Source organism: Notamacropus eugenii, chromosome 3, assembly GCF_028372415.1.
Source record: "Notamacropus eugenii isolate mMacEug1 chromosome 3, mMacEug1.pri_v2, whole genome shotgun sequence".
NCBI classification, from domain to species: Eukaryota; Metazoa; Chordata; class Mammalia; order Diprotodontia; family Macropodidae; genus Notamacropus; species Notamacropus eugenii.
Genome location: NC_092874.1, coordinates 319,642,737 through 319,657,997, shown reverse-complemented (window position 1 = coordinate 319,657,997; position 15,261 = coordinate 319,642,737). Strand labels below are relative to the sequence as shown.

General features: G+C 43.8%; 1 long non-coding RNA gene across 3 annotated transcripts; it reads right to left on the bottom strand.

Annotated features, from left to right (window-relative positions):
• Positions 1-226: 226 nt before the first annotated feature.
• Positions 227-15,218, bottom strand: LOC140496725 (uncharacterized). Of its 3 annotated transcripts, none has more exons than XR_011964379.1 (3): positions 7,085-15,218; positions 5,541-5,582; positions 227-3,087 (listed from the first exon to the last, which is right to left on the bottom strand). It is a non-coding gene; the product is annotated as an uncharacterized lncRNA (long non-coding RNA). The 3 variants fall into 3 exon arrangements; XR_011964378.1 differs by having other exon boundaries at positions 5,541-12,999; positions 13,475-15,218; XR_011964377.1 differs by having other exon boundaries at positions 5,541-15,218.
• Between the last annotated feature and the right edge of the window lie 43 nt (positions 15,219-15,261).

The window sequence follows — 15,261 nt, the reverse complement described above, 5'->3', positions numbered from 1 at the left end:
GGCAATTCAATATAGGCCATATCTGTGTAGTTTTGCAAATGACTTCCATAACAGTCATGTTGTGTAAGACTAATTATATTTCCCTCTATTCTATCCTGTTCCCCATTGTTTCTATTCTCTCTTTTGATCCTGTCCCTCCCCAAGAGTGTTGACTTCAAATTGCTCCCTCCTCCCACTGCCCTCCCTTCCATCATCCCCTCCACCCTGTTTATCCCCTTCTCCCCTATTTTCCTGTATTGTAAGATAGGTTTTCATACCAAAATGAGGGTGCATTTTATTCCTTTCTTTAGTCGAATGTGATGAGAGTAAGCTTCATGTTTTTTCTCTCATCTCCCACCATTTTCCCTCCACTGAAAAGTCGTTTACTTGCCTCATTTATGAGAGATAATTTGCCCCATTCCATTTCTCCCTTTCTCCTCCCAATATATTTCTGTCTCACCGCTTAATTTCATTTTTTTAAGATATGATCCCCTCCTATTCAATTCACCCTGTGCTCTCTCTCTCTCTCTGTGTGTGTGTGTGTGTGTGTGTGTGTGTGTGTGTGTGTATGTCTGTAATCCCAGATACTGTAATCTACCCAGATACTGAAGAAAGTTTCAAGAGTTACAAATATTGTCTTTCCATTTAGGAATGTAAATAGTTCAACTTTAGTAAGTCCCTTATAATTTCTCTTTGCTGTTTACCTTTTCATGCTTCTCTTGATTCTTGTGTTTGAAAGTCAGATTTTCTTTTCAGCTCTGGTCTTTTCATCAAGAACGCTTGAAAGTCCTCAAAAAAGACCATTTTTTCCCCTGAAGTATTATACTCAGTTTTGCTGGGTAGGTGATTCTTGGTTTTAGTCCTAGTTCCTTTGACTTCTGGAATATCCTATTCCATGCCCTTTGATCCTTTAATGTAGAAGCTGCTAGATCTTGTGTTATCCTGATTGTATTTCCCCAATACTCGAATTGTTTCTTCCTAGCTGCTTGCAATATTTTCTCCTTGACCTGGGAACTCTGGAATTTGGCCACAATGTTCCTAGGAGTTTCTCTTTTTGGATCTCTTTCAGGAGATGATCAGTGGATTCTTTCAATATTTATTTTGCCCCCTGGTTCTAGAATATCAGGGCAATTTTCCTTGATAATTTCATGAAAGATGATGTCTAGGCTCTTTTTTTGATCATGGCTTTCAGGTAGTCCCATAATTTTTACATTGTCTCTCCTGGATCTATTTTCCAGGTCAGTTGTTTTTCCAATGAGATATTTCACATTATCTTCCATTTTTTCATTCTTTTGGTTTTGTTTTGTGATTTCTTGGTTTCTCATAAAGTCATTAGCTTCCATCTGTTCCATTCTAATTTTGAAAGAACTATTTTCTTCAGTGAGCTTTTAAGCCTCCTTTTCCATTTGGTTAATTCTGCTTTTTAAAGCATTCTTCTCCTGATTGGCTTTTTGAACCTCATGTGCCAATTGAGTTAGCCTATTTTTAAAGGTGTTATTTTCTTCAGCATTTTTTGGGTCTCCTTTAGCAAGGTGTTGACCTGCTTTTCATGCTTTTCTTGCATCTCTCTCATTTCTCTTCCCAGTTTTTCCTCCACCTCTCTAACTTGATTTTCAAAATCCTTTTTGAGCTCTTCCATGGCCTGAGCCCACTGAATATTTATTTTGGGTATTTGAGATATAGAAGCCTTGACTTTTATGTCTTTCCTTGATGGTAAGCATTGTTCTTCCTTATCTGAAAGGATGGGAGAAGATATCTGTTCACCAAGAAACTAACCTTCTATGGTCTTATTTTTTTTGCCTTTTTTTGGGCATTTTCCCAACCAGTTACTTGACTTTTGGGTCCTTTGTCAAGAGTAGGGTATACCCTTGGGACTTGTACAATATGAGTTCCTCTAAGGTGGCACAATCAAGCATGTACTGGTCTGGGCACAAGGAAGGATTTTTGTGCGTAGAATCTTAGCAGACTTTCCTCTCCACAGGCACCTGACCTCCAGATCCACCAAGTTAGCACTGGGTGGGGTAGGGGGGTGGGATTCAGTCAAGCTGTGGGGGCAGGGCCACCATTCAGTGTGAGACAAAGACTAACTCCCTCAGTGCCCCCAGAGGTTTTTAAGATCCAGCAATGGTCTTGGGCTGCTGTAGGGGCTGCCTTGAGAACTGCTGCAGCCTGCACAAGGTGGCCTCTGTGGCAGCTGCCTAAGGCTGGAGCTATGGGAAGGCCCTTCTCCCTTCTTGGCCAGCTGAAAAAACCCCGTCACTGACCTTTGGCGCCTGTGGGTTGAGGGATCTGAGAACCCACTGCTGCGACTGGGGATTCTGTGACTGGAGATTCTGCCCCAAGGGCTGTTCACAAGCAATGTGCCATGCAGCCAAGGCTGGGCTGGGCTCCGTGCTCTGCTTCACGTCTGGTGCAACGGACATTTCCCGTAGGCCTTTCAGGTCACCCTGGGCTGGAAATGTCCTCCACTCTGTTGTTCTCCACTTCTGCTGCTCCAAAATTTGTTGAGAGTCCCTCTCTACAGGTTTTTTATGAGCTGTGTGGGGAGAGCCTGAATTTTTTTGTCTTTGTACTCTGCCCTCTTGGTCCACCCCCTCGAAATAATTTTTAAATTGCCTCTCCTGGATCTATTTTCCAGATCAGTTGTTTTTCCACTGAGATATTTCACATTATCTTCCATTTTTTCATTCTTTTGGTTTTGTTTTGTGATTTCTTGGTTTCTCATAAAGTCATTAGCTTCCATCTGCTCCATTCTAATTTTTAAAGAACTATTTTCTTCAGTGAGCTTTTGAACCTTCTTTTCCATTTGGCTAATTCTGCTTTTTAAAGCATTCTTCTCCTTATTAGCTTTTTGGGCCTCTTTTGCCAATTGAGTTAGCCTATTTTTAAAGGTGTTATTTTTTTGGGTCTCCTTTAGTAAGTTGTTGACTTGTTTTTCATGATTTTCTCGCATCTCTCTCATTTCTCTTCCCAATTTTTCCTCCACCTCTCTTACTTGTTTTTAAAAATCCTTTTTGAATTCTCCCAAGGCCTGAGGGATGTTTATTTTGGAGGTTTGGGATGCAGAAGTCTTGACTTCCTCTGATGGTATGCATTGTTCTTCCTCATCTGAAAGCATGAAAGAAAATACCTGTTCACCAAGAAAGTAGCCTTCTATAGTCTTATTTTTTTCTTTTTTTGGGGGCATTTTCCCAGCCAGCCACTCATCTTTTGAGTCCTTTGTCAGGAGGAGGGTAGATTCTGGGGACCTGTAAGTTCTCAGTTCCTCCAAGGTGGCATGATCAAGGGAGATGATTTTACTCCTCTCCTGGCCTGTGTCTTGTCTGTGAGCAACCACAAGCACTCTGTTCTGCCCAGGGTCTGTGAGTACAATTCCCTCTCTACAACTGCCTCCAGCTCCACCACATTAGCACTCTTCCTCAACCCAGGAGAGCCAGTCAGGGCAGAGATCCATATCAGTTGCTCAATTCCCCCAGAGGTTTGAGGCAGAGAGCTCCAAAAATGGATGCTGCCACTGCAATGGCTGCTGTCAGTGGTCCAGACTGTGTTCCCTTCTCCTGGGTGAAAGAGCTTTCTCACTGACCTTTGAAGTTTTCTTTGGCATTTGTAGGTTGAGCGATCTGGGAACTGCTGCTGCTAGTGGCTCTAGGTCCTGTTCCTGTTGTGCCATGTGGCACACTGGGCTGTGCTCTGCTCCTGTCAGCCTTCCAGGTTGCTTTGGGGTGGAAATCTCTTTTTTCTCTGTTGTTTTGTGGCTTCTGCTGCTCTATAGTTTATTTAGAGTCATTTTTTACAGGTATTTTATGAGCTATGAGGGAGAGCTTTTACAGGTCCATCTTTCTACTCTGCCATCCAGGCTCCACCCCTCCAATGCTATATTTCAAGAAATCATAAATGAAACTATATGGGGCAAATGAGCTAATTGTCCCAATTAAATAAAATAAGTAGGGAAGAGAAAAAAAAGAAATCTACCCTATAAACGCCAGGATATCTTACAAAGTTTCTGTGATCAAAATTTATATTCCTTTGAGCAGAGTACCAACAAGTAAGGGTATGATTCCCTATGTGTAAGAGGGAGAGAAGGGAGAGGAGTGTTGTTATGGAGATCTAGAGCTGAGTCAAATTCTGATATTCCTTGGGGGAAAATCCTGTGAGCGTGAGCCAAAAAGACTATACTGGAACCTGACTTTCCATCCTGGGTAATATGTAATACGTAAAGTCAGAGTGTTGATTATTTAAGATCCTCCTCCTTTCTTCCAGCCATTTATGCTCAAAATCTCAGTCTATTTATTATCTTTGACTACTCCCCCTTTCTTTACCATTCCCCTATCCAAAGATTCCCAAAGTGGATAATACCATCCTCTGAGCAGTGCTGAAACAATGGAGGAGGGTAATAGTAGCCTTGGGTGCAGTTAGGGGAGTTGAATAAAAATAAGGCTGGGCTAGAAACATAAGGAAAGAAGAGAAGAAAATTTTGATAGTGTTCATACATGTTTCTTCTGTTGTGTAACAGATTTAAAGTCATAGTGATTACATTATTTTTCAAAGAAACACGCAAAATAAAAGTTATATCCCATCAATGATCTGCCCACTAGTCTTAACAAGCAAGTATTGGCTGGCCAGCATATCCTTCATTATTGGGAAGTCTAGCATGCATGGGCAGGAATATGTGCAGGCAATGACTTGTTTACAATACGATGCTACATAGTTACATGGAACAATATTGTGTCATCAAAATTTCAGTGAAGGAATACCCCTACAAATTTACAATGGATTATTAAATTTATGGTGCATCGTTTAAAAATGTTTTTTTTTTTTGAAATGACACAAATTTTAAAAAAACTGCTAAAGGGTTAAAGAAAAATTTCCAGGGAGGCACTGGGTAGTTTTTTTTTAAAGGGCAGTTGACCAAATAATTTTGGGAATCTCTGTTCTATTCCAATCAATTTACAAGTTCAGTGAATTCTTTCTTTGTAATATCTTTCCCTTGTGTATTTTCCTTTGCTTTTCCAGGGCTATAATCTTAGTTTAGTACCTCATTTCCCCTTGTCTGGACTACTCTAATATCTTTCCTCCTAACTCATCTTCTCACTCCCAGTTCCTCCCTTACCCGTTCATCCAAACAGTATTGTCAGCTAAGCATCCCTATAGCATTACTTTGAATGTGCTGCTCTGCTGCTCAGAAAGCGTTGGTATTTCACCATTGACTTTCACCATTATAATGCAAATTCCTTAGCCTGGCATTTAAGGTTCTCCACAATTTTGAACTGTCTACTCTTCCAGACACTTTTCCTACAAAAATGTCACAAAATCCCAAAACTTTGTTAGCCTTGCAGCAGGGTTACCAGCAGTAGCAGTCACACCTCCTCTTTTGTTGCTTCTAGCGATTTAATGAAACTTCTTTATACCTCACTTTAATTTGCATGACCTGGCTTTAGCAACTGGTATGGAGACTGGGGAAAGAGAATGGAAATTGACAAGGTAAATGGAAAAGGGCATGAGTGATTTTCCCCACACTCAAAAAGGCTCAAGGGGAGATGTGTGGAACATAAGTTCTGTACCTTGAGGTGAAGAAGAGGTTGATGAAATTCAGTCACTTTAATCTGAAGAAAAAATAGAGACATGGGGTTGAGATTGGTAAGTCAGGAGGATTTTGCAGCTTTTTTTGTTGGTTGATCAAATGAGTCATGGGTTTAATTTAAACAAACAAAAAAAAAACACCAAGAAACCTGTTAACCAGCCCAGCAGCATGCTGCTCTCTCATTAACAGCTATAGCACTCTCCTGAAGAAGGAGAAATGAAGGGCAATGTCAGCGGGAGAAATAGCTGAAACAGCAAAACAAATGAAACTCAGGAGCAAGAGCATGGCACGTTGCAAAGTCACACAGAGGCTGGAGAGAGTAACAACGCAGCAGCAGTAACAGAGTGATGGAGCGACAAAGGGAGAATAAAAATTAGTGTAACAGGAGTATAGGAAGGGTTTCAGGTACAGAGACACGACATGGAGAAGCCAAGTGAAATCATTCTGTTCTCTAGTATTGTGAGTCATGAAGACTATGCAAGTCCAGGGGAGGAAGGGGCAACTCTTCTGTTCTTTTCTTACTCGGGGGAGGCCTCAACACTTGGGAATCACTCAATATACAATGATGTTATAGATGTCTACAAAAGGTGCTTTTATAGAGGATAAAACATTTTGGACAATTTGTGAGCCCTTGGGTAAGAATCATTTGTGTGTGTGTGTGTGTGTGTGTGTGTGTGTGTGTGTGTGTGTGTTGTACATGTACAGGTGCCTGCAAACACTCAGGGTTCGTTCTTTGTAGACCTTCAGTAATGGTTGATGCCTTGACTCTGTGTAGCCCTTGGAAACATCTGAATTTATTTCAGGTCTCTCTACAATACTGTTCTTTGTTCCTCTTCTATGTCCTATGAGCAATAAGGTAAACACAGAAGGATAGTGAGAAATAGTGTTGAATAGATAAAAGTCAAGTTTTCGAAGATCTTGAGTGCTAGTGTAATGTGGGTTTTACAGGACATTCACAGAGTCCCTACTTGCTTCTGTCTGATAACAAAGGAATTTTGGGGATGACTTCTGGCCATATATGACTTAGGTCTAACAGGTTTAATCTCTGACATTATGAAGAGTTCTCTAATTGACTGCTAAACTAAAAGGGGCTTTTAATTCAGTGGATGCACAAAAAGGATTGACCTGCTTCTCCACCTCTTTTTTTTCCATCTTTAGAGAACTATTTTTGAACTGCATCTCAAGAGTCAAGTAAGGAAAAGATTGCACCTTTCTCACACTTGATATCTATGTGGCCATGAGTACATATCTAGTGCAAGTTTGAGCCTAGTATTAGACTTCCCTTCTTTTCTGTTTCCTTTCCTTGAACAGGTAACTTTGTGAATTCAAAAGGTCCATGAGGTCAGCAACTGGAGTCCTTTAGAAGGCAGGGTACACTGGAGCAGTTAATTGTGGTTTCAGCATCAGTGGGAATTACATCACAGGGCAGCCAATAGAAAGAAGATGACTGAAACTTGGTGTCTGGAGTGGACAGTGCAAAGCCGGGGTGAAACATAGAAATGCCCAATTAGCATTATCATTTACCTCTGTACTATAGTTTGTGGACAAGAGTGGGGGCTGAGTTGTAGGGTCTCTGATTACTAATTACAGACTACTTGCAAACACGAAGAGGCTGGACTTCATTCTCCAGGCAATCATCTAAGATTGATGGCTACCTGGTGCCCAAGGCAATTGGGTTAAGGCACTTGCTGGTGGAGACAGAGAGGAGCTGGTCAGTATGTTAGACCCCTAATATTTCTAAAGTTAGGCCTTATACTCAAATAATGGATGCCCTCAAGTCCAGATTTGTATTGTTCTGTACTGTTCTGTTCCATTCCTTCTACAGTTGCTGAATGCCTGCTGTGTGCAAACCCCTGAGAAAGGTACCTTTAGGTCTCCATCAGATACTGTGCCCTGTGGCCAGAAGATGCTGTGGAGTCCAGTCCAAGAGTGTTATATTGTATATGGGCCACCAGATGGCAGAAGGATGTAGGACTAGGCTTGTGACTGTAACCATGTATAGGAGACAGATGTGGAATTATCAGGAACTACACAGTCCAGAAATACTGGGAGAGAAAGGGTTTGGGTTTGAAATAATCAGATTGATTCTGGTTTTTTAATTGATCCTATTTACAGCTAATTGATTTAGTCCTGTGACTGCCTAAGTCACATTTTTTTGTCTCTGAGCTTAGCTGTCTTGTAATGAGTTTAGAAATCTAGTTCACTTGTTAATCACCCTTCTATTCTTGTGTCAAGGAAATCCACTACCCTTGAAAGAGGCAGGTGGACTTTAGGGAGTCTGGTCTAGTATCTTTATATCACCATGCTATATTCTTCAAGGATGTCTGGTTTGTTATCCAAAGAAGTCTGGTCCGCTATCTCTAACCGTGAAAGTGAACTAAAACAATGAGCATTTCTTAGTCACAGGAGGGAAGAAGGGAGTTGTTGCTAGGTCCTCATTCCCAATTTCTAACCAATAATATTGCCCCCACCCCCATGATGCTGTCTACTGTGTAACCAGTCATTATTGTTTTCCTCACCTAGTCAACTGTTCTCTTTTTCTCTTGTATTTCCCAAAACTATATGAAAGCTAGTAAGTCCTACCTTCTGGTCTTTGGTCATTGACAAAGTCATTGACCCAATTTATTGATTATTGCTAGCCCAGCTAAATTGATCATGCTCAGCCCACTGTCTCTCAATTTACCTTTAATCTTCAAATGTAATAGGTTTAAGTCAGCTTGACATAGAAGCTATGGGGCAATGGACTTGGAGTCAGTAACTCCTAGGTCTGAATCCTGCTTCAAACCCTGGAAAAAGCACTAAACTTGAATCTGATTTTTCTCATCACTAAAATGAGGGTGGACTCAATGACCTAGAACTCTTCCAGCTCTAAATCTATGATCCTATGATCACAAATGGACCAAAAAGGGAAATAGACATATCCCTTTCTCTCTATCATCACTTCTAGATAATCCCTCTACGCTTATCACTTTCTTCCTTGAACTCATTAGATCTATTTTCATCTGATCCAAATCCTTGTTGCTATATAATCTATCAGCTTCCAGGTTGATCTCCCTCCCTTTTAAAGGAATTTAGTATCTAATTCAGTACCTGGACATTCCAGTTCAACCCCTGCCTTCATATTTGGGGACTTCAATAGAGTCACTGATATCTCCTCTAAAGCTCTAACCTCCAAATTCATCACCTTCTTCAAGTCCTATGACTTACAGCTTATTCTACCTCACCCATGCAGGAATGGTCATGCATTAGACCTCACCATTACCAAGAACTATGCCACTTTTACTATCTTAACATTTTGAAATTCCTCTTTATAATCATGATCACCTCTCCTTCCATCTCTTCCACTGCCTCACTCCTAAACCTATTCTTTATGTTCACTGTGACCTTCAGTCCCTCCATCCTTCCCTATTCTAACAACCTCTGCTCTGGCCTACATTCCTTTCTTCAGTCTTGACCCTATAATCATGGTCAACTACAATCTGTCCTCTCTCTTCCAACCACCATTCATATCCAGCTAATCTTCAAATTTGAGTAACTTTGCGCTTTCTCCTGAATTACTAAAGGAAGCCATATTATTGTGCTAACTAGTTCAACTACTAGTGCACAGTATCTAATTACAACTGGCTATCTTCACTGCTGCAGGAAAAAAAATTTTATTCTTCCTTGACTGACTCTCTATTCCACTCTCCTCAATGGTTTTTCCAAACCTTCTGTTCTCAAAGACTACATAGTGCCTCCCTTTACCTCAAATGTGCTTATTTTGTTATTTACTGAGAAGACAGAGGTCCCCCATATCAATCTCTTCATTCTTCAGTGTGGGTGTTCCGTAGGGCTCTACAATTTTTGATACCTCATTAGCTTCATTAAGTTTAATAACTATACAAATGATCCCCAAATCTCTATTTCCAGTTCCATTCCTTTCCTTTCCTGTCCTGTCCTGTCCTTTCCCAAAACCTTAAACCTACTGCACTCTGAAGCTGGGATATCAAAGGGCCCCTGCTTAAGGGCTCTTCTGGACCCTCCTAGCTTTACAGTGATTATCAATAGTAACTGTTACTGTTTCCCATCCAGCCTGATGTCTTTCTTTTTCTTGGCCTCACTAAAGGAGCCATGCCCTCCCTGGCTATTTCTTAAACAGGCCTATTCAACGAATGAGCATTACCTCACCCAGGGCCCAAGGTCTCCCAGTGCATCCTGGGTCATCTCCAGTCATCCTGATGAATATCTGGTCACTGAACTCAGATGACTTTGGAGGAGAAGTGAGGCTGGTGACCTGCACAGCCCTCTCTCACTCAAAACAAAGTCAAGTGCAAGTCATGTCATCATTTCTATGATGGCATAGTCCTCTTTGGCAATGAAGGATGAACACAATTTCCAGTCTCAATTTTTCTCTGAGTTCTCCACTTCACCAATTATGTGTTGAATATGTCCTCTTTGAAATCCTGAGTCCAAAACAGAACCACTTATCTCCTCTCTAGACCTCTTCTATATCTTCTGGGGACACTACCCTCCTTTCAGTTACCTAAGTTCATAAACTCCAAATCACCTGGATTTGACTGCTTCATCTTCCTCATCCACTATATCCACATTGTTGCTAAGTCATGCCGATTCTACTTCCCAACATTTGTTATCTCCTTTCTTCCTACTCATGCAACCATCTGTGCTTCAAAAGTTCTGTGCTTCATCACCTTAAGGAAACCTCCAGGGTCTTTTTCGAATTCATTGTTTCTGATGCTGAATCCTGAACTCAGTCCACTCCAAATCCTGCTCAGAATCTCAACCCCACAAGAACATCTTCTCCAAGTCCGTTTCAAAGTCTGATACCTCTCTTTCTTTGTTCTTCAATCATGTGATCTTTTTCCTTTTCCTGATTCTCTGACATCTACTATTTCCCCTCTTGTAACTCTCATACCTTTCAGGGGCTTCTTTCCATCCTTAAAGAATTTGTTAGGGTTACTTTCTTCCAATCTATTCATCTTTCTCTCTACTCCCCTATTCAGGTTATATATATATCTGATGAAGAGAAGGAAAGTGGGGGGATCAGACAGTCCAGTGAAAAGACAAGACACATAACAACAAGACTTTAACAGGTAGAGAAATCTGGGGAGATGAGGGAGATTTGGGGCTAGGTCATCATGGATAACCCACATGTTTATTTTGGCTTGTGTAGAATCTATGACTTTCTGTCTCTTGACACACCTAGTTGAATACCGAACCCTGGGACTTTTCCTCTCTTCCTTTTCTCACTAAATGCCAGATTGGCCTAAAATGAGCTAATAGCTAGCTCTCAGCTCTCTACTTAATTCTACATTCCTGTTTCTTTCCTAAAAGGAATATATCCTTTTGCCCCACCCAGGAAGTTACGAGCTCAAGTGTTCTGCTCTAGGGTATCTGCCCTCTTATAACTGCCCCTTTCTTTTCCCCAAGGCCTTCTCTTTATGGACAAAGTTTCCAAAAAATGTTCAATATATTTCTGTTCCCCCACCCCAGAAAATTTGCTTCCTTTCAGTTCCTTTGCAGGAAAGAAAAATCCAGATGTGCCTAAGGGAATTTCCTACTTGTGATATGCCAAATATCTCACTCTTGGGGAAATTGTCCTTCTTTTCTTTCCCAAGAGAATCTACCCTCTAAATCAATGCCTCATATTCCTAAGATAATTTCCTAGGCTCCTTAAGAAATGCCCTCTTCACGATGAGCAAGAATCCCAAGAAGGTTGCCCAGAGCACTACACCAGTCACTGCCTCATGAAGGTGTTGAGTGAATTGCAGTAAGAATCGAAAGGTGGTCCCACAGACAGAACATGATAGAGTTTCTCCCCTGTATGGATGCATCAGTGCTGAACCAGGGCTGAGCCCTGACTGAAGGCCTTGCAACACTAGGGGCAACAGTATGGTTTCTCACCCATGAGGACTCTCTGGTTGTTGTTTTTGTTGTGGTTTGTCTTTCGTTCTCAAATAGTGGAGAACAAGGGCAGACACATAGGAGAAGACATGCCCACAGTCCTCGAACTTGAAGAGCTTCTCACTACTTTGTATCCCTTGGTGTTCAATCAATTTGGAGAGCTCCCTAAAGGCCTTCCCACAGTTCCCACACTTATAAGACTTCTCCCCCATGTGGCTTTGACAGTGCTGTGCCAGATGGGATCTCTGCACAAACCCCTTCCCATGGGTTCTACACTTGTAGGGCCAGATAGCCAGGTGGCTTTGCTGGTGCTAGATCAGGCGAGCAGCTGTACTGAAGTTCTTCCCATACACAAAGCACCTGAAAGGCCTATTACCTCTATAAGTCAGGTGATGGCCATTAGTTGAACACTTAGAAAAACGCCTGCCACACACCTCACGGTGGTAGGGCTTCTCTGGGCTCTTAGGGTTTTCCAAACACTCAGACGACTTGTAAGGCTTCTCTAAGTCCTTGGAGCCATTGCAGCATTTTGTCTGCAGCTCTACCTCATTGGGGTACATGGAGGAATCTAGATGGGATATCCCCAGAGGATGTGTTCCTTTATGAGTCATTGGGATCTGGCTCTTTGGGATTGGGGTTCCCTTTTGGAGACAGGGACTGATTAGGCCTTTCAGGAACTAATGGACCATCCTCAACCCTGTAATTCTCAGGTCTTTGAGGAAGTTGTTGTGATTCCCCTGACTTGGGGGATTTCTCAGATGTCTGAATGTGCTGAAGGGTAGAGTTCAGGCTGAATGATTTCCCACACTTAGGACACTCATAGGGCTTCTCACCAGTGTGAGTGATCTGGTGCTGCATCAGAGTAGAGCTTAGACTAAAGCTCTTGCCACATTCTGTGCACTTGTAGGGTTTCTCCCCTTCAGTACTGAATCAAGGTAGAACTTACCACAGTCAGGACACTTGTAGGGCTGTTCACTAGTGAGGGTGTGCTGGTGGTTGATCAGTTTAGAAGTTTGGTTGAAGGACTTCCCACAGACCTCACTCTTGTAGGGCTTCTTACCTGTGTGGATGATCCGGTGTTGGATTAATGTGGAGCTGAGACTGAAGGTTTTCTGACATTCCACACACCTGTAAGGCCATTTACCTCTATGAGTTTGTTGGTTGGACCAGATTGGAGTGCCAGGTGAAGGTTTGGGGACAGTTGGGACATTTATAGGGTTTTTCACCTGTGTGTATATGCTGGTGTTAGACCAGAGTGGACATCTGCCAGAAACTTTTTCCACATTCTGGAGAGATATTAGTCTTCTCACTAGAATGAGATGACTGGTGAACCACTAGTTTGGACTAGTGGCTGAGGCTTTTCCTATAGATGTTACAGATATAGGGCTGAGTGTGGAGGTATGCAGGAAGAGCTGAATGAGGGGTGGGGCTGGTGGGACCCATTGCCACTCATCAGAGAAGGGATTTAGTGTCTCTGAAGGATGTTCAAAGAATTCCGTAGTCAAGAGACTATGATTCACTTCCTCTAGGATGTCTATCTGCAAGAAAATGTAAGTTAGGACCTTGTACAGGAATAAAAAACTCTGAGCCCTCTAAGATTTGAACAAAAGTGGGAAAACAATTGACGTGAGTAAATGGAGCAGGGATGGGAAGGATTATTAAAGATAAGACCTGAATTATTATGCTTTGAAGTATCAAAGCCTAGGAAAACATTCAAGCAGTTGGAATTAGCAGATTGTATACTGAAGACAGGGAGTGAACTGAAACTCTAAGAAACAAGACCATAGTTATATCCTAATTCCAAAGCCATTGAACTTCGCAAGCTCTCCTTTTAGTTACAAGAATGCTGGCTAGACCCCCTGAAGAACTCTTTCTGAGGCAGTCAGAGTAGAAGCCCATGATGATCCAAAGCTATCTGGCCCCTCTCCTATCTCCCTCATTGTTTCTGTTTACTATATCCTTTCCCCCAGCCCCAAACCCTTCCCTGCCCCCCACCTACATTGGGGTACTCACCAACCCAGGAGAGCTAGAGCTTAGAAGAAAGGAAGGAAGGATGACAGAAATTGCTTGGAAAACGGGAGAGTGGGATGTGGGGAAGGAGGGAGTTCTGGAGCTGAGCTTTAGGATTTCTGGCCTTAAGTTGCTGTCAGGTTGGGCAACCCAGAACCTAGGTGCACAAAACGAACAAGAACTCTTCACTGTATAGGAGGGGAAGTCGGAATATGGACTGGAACAGGAAACTGTCATTTGTCCCATCCAAGCTTCTCTAGGATCCCAACTTCTGTGGTTTTGATGAGGTACATGCCCAAGCCAAGACCTTTTGCCCTTGGATCGGGAGGGCTTTTGTCCCATTTGTCTGAAGGGCTCCCGGAAAGCCTGGCCTTGGTGGGGGGGGGGGGGAACTCCTTGGATTCCCCTCCCATTTCTGCCAGGCCAGAACCTTTCTATCTTCTATTTGGCATTCTTTTGCTATTCCTCCCTTTGATCCTGTTACCAGCCACTGCCATCAGGATCCTCCCTAGAGTCTATCTGTATTCACCCCAGGGGACCAGTGATTCCCATTCTGCCCCATCAAGACCATTCCTGGGGCCGCAGACTGTTGGCATTCTTCCCTCAGTCTTTTTTTTTCTGTATTTCAAGTCCCATTTTGCCTCCACAAGGCTCTCAGATTCCATCCAGCTCAGACTCTGTCTGCCCACGGTCAAACACCCTCCCGGGCACTCTAATGCCCCACGTGCCACGGAAGAGGAGGCCGCGGGGCACTGCCAGGTGGCACAGCCAGATGGCACTGATCCGGGAGTCCAAGCAGACCTGGAGTTCGGCTCTGGTTCTGCGGCTTTGGACTTGGGGAAGCCACACGCTCTCTTGGGTCTCAGCCTCTGTATCTGTAACACGATGGACTTGGCCAGCTCCCAATGGGGTCTCCCATTTCGGGCCTCGTCTCTATCCTATCGATCACCAATTAGTATCTCTCATGGGGGAGAGGCTGACATGGAGGAAATGCTCCTGCGCGAATCCAGCTCCAGAAAGAAGGGACAGGCCTGTAAGGCCGGAAGCCCGTCTGGCCCCTCAGGGTCAGCCATTCCGGATAAAAACCTCCCTTCCCTCGTAGCCCATTCCAGGCACCGGCCCAGCGGCTGGGAACTCGAGTAACCTCCCAGCGCCTGCGCAGGAGCGAGCGGAGAAACAAAACCATTCCTCCCTTCCTTTCCTCACTTCCGGCTCGCTTCCCTTCCGAGCCGGGCTTTTTCATTCGCCTTCGCCCCGCCCCCAAGCTCTCCGACTCCCGGGAATGGCTGCGCCAAGCAGAGGCCCGGATAGACCCAGGAGAAACAGGAGGCGGGGCTTCCGCTGCAGTCGCCAAGGAAACGGATTGAACGCCCCTGGAGTCCTTCCCTAAGGCCCCGCCCGCCGCCTCTGGGAGCAGCTTGTGATTGGCTTAGCCCGGCTTTGCGCCCAGTCCCCAGGACCGTGATGGACAGACGGACCACATGGTTCAGTTTCCCTCCTCCCGAACCTTCCCTTTCCTCTGGCCCAAGAACAAGCTCTGATTGGCTGTGAGAAGCTCGAGCCACATCCTCCTGATACGTTCCCCATTCCTGGGTCCAGAGCGGCCCGTGCAGGTCTCTGAGGTGGGCAGTCTTGGGGGCGCGTGCCCATTCGAAGCTGCGTGAACCTTGGGCGGATCCCTCCCGCCCGCTCCAGGAGCCAGGTTCTCCGCCCCACTTCCCTTCTCTCTTACCGGCCTCCGATAGGATGAAGCGAGCTTAGTGGGTGGGGACAAGGGGAGGGCAGGCCTT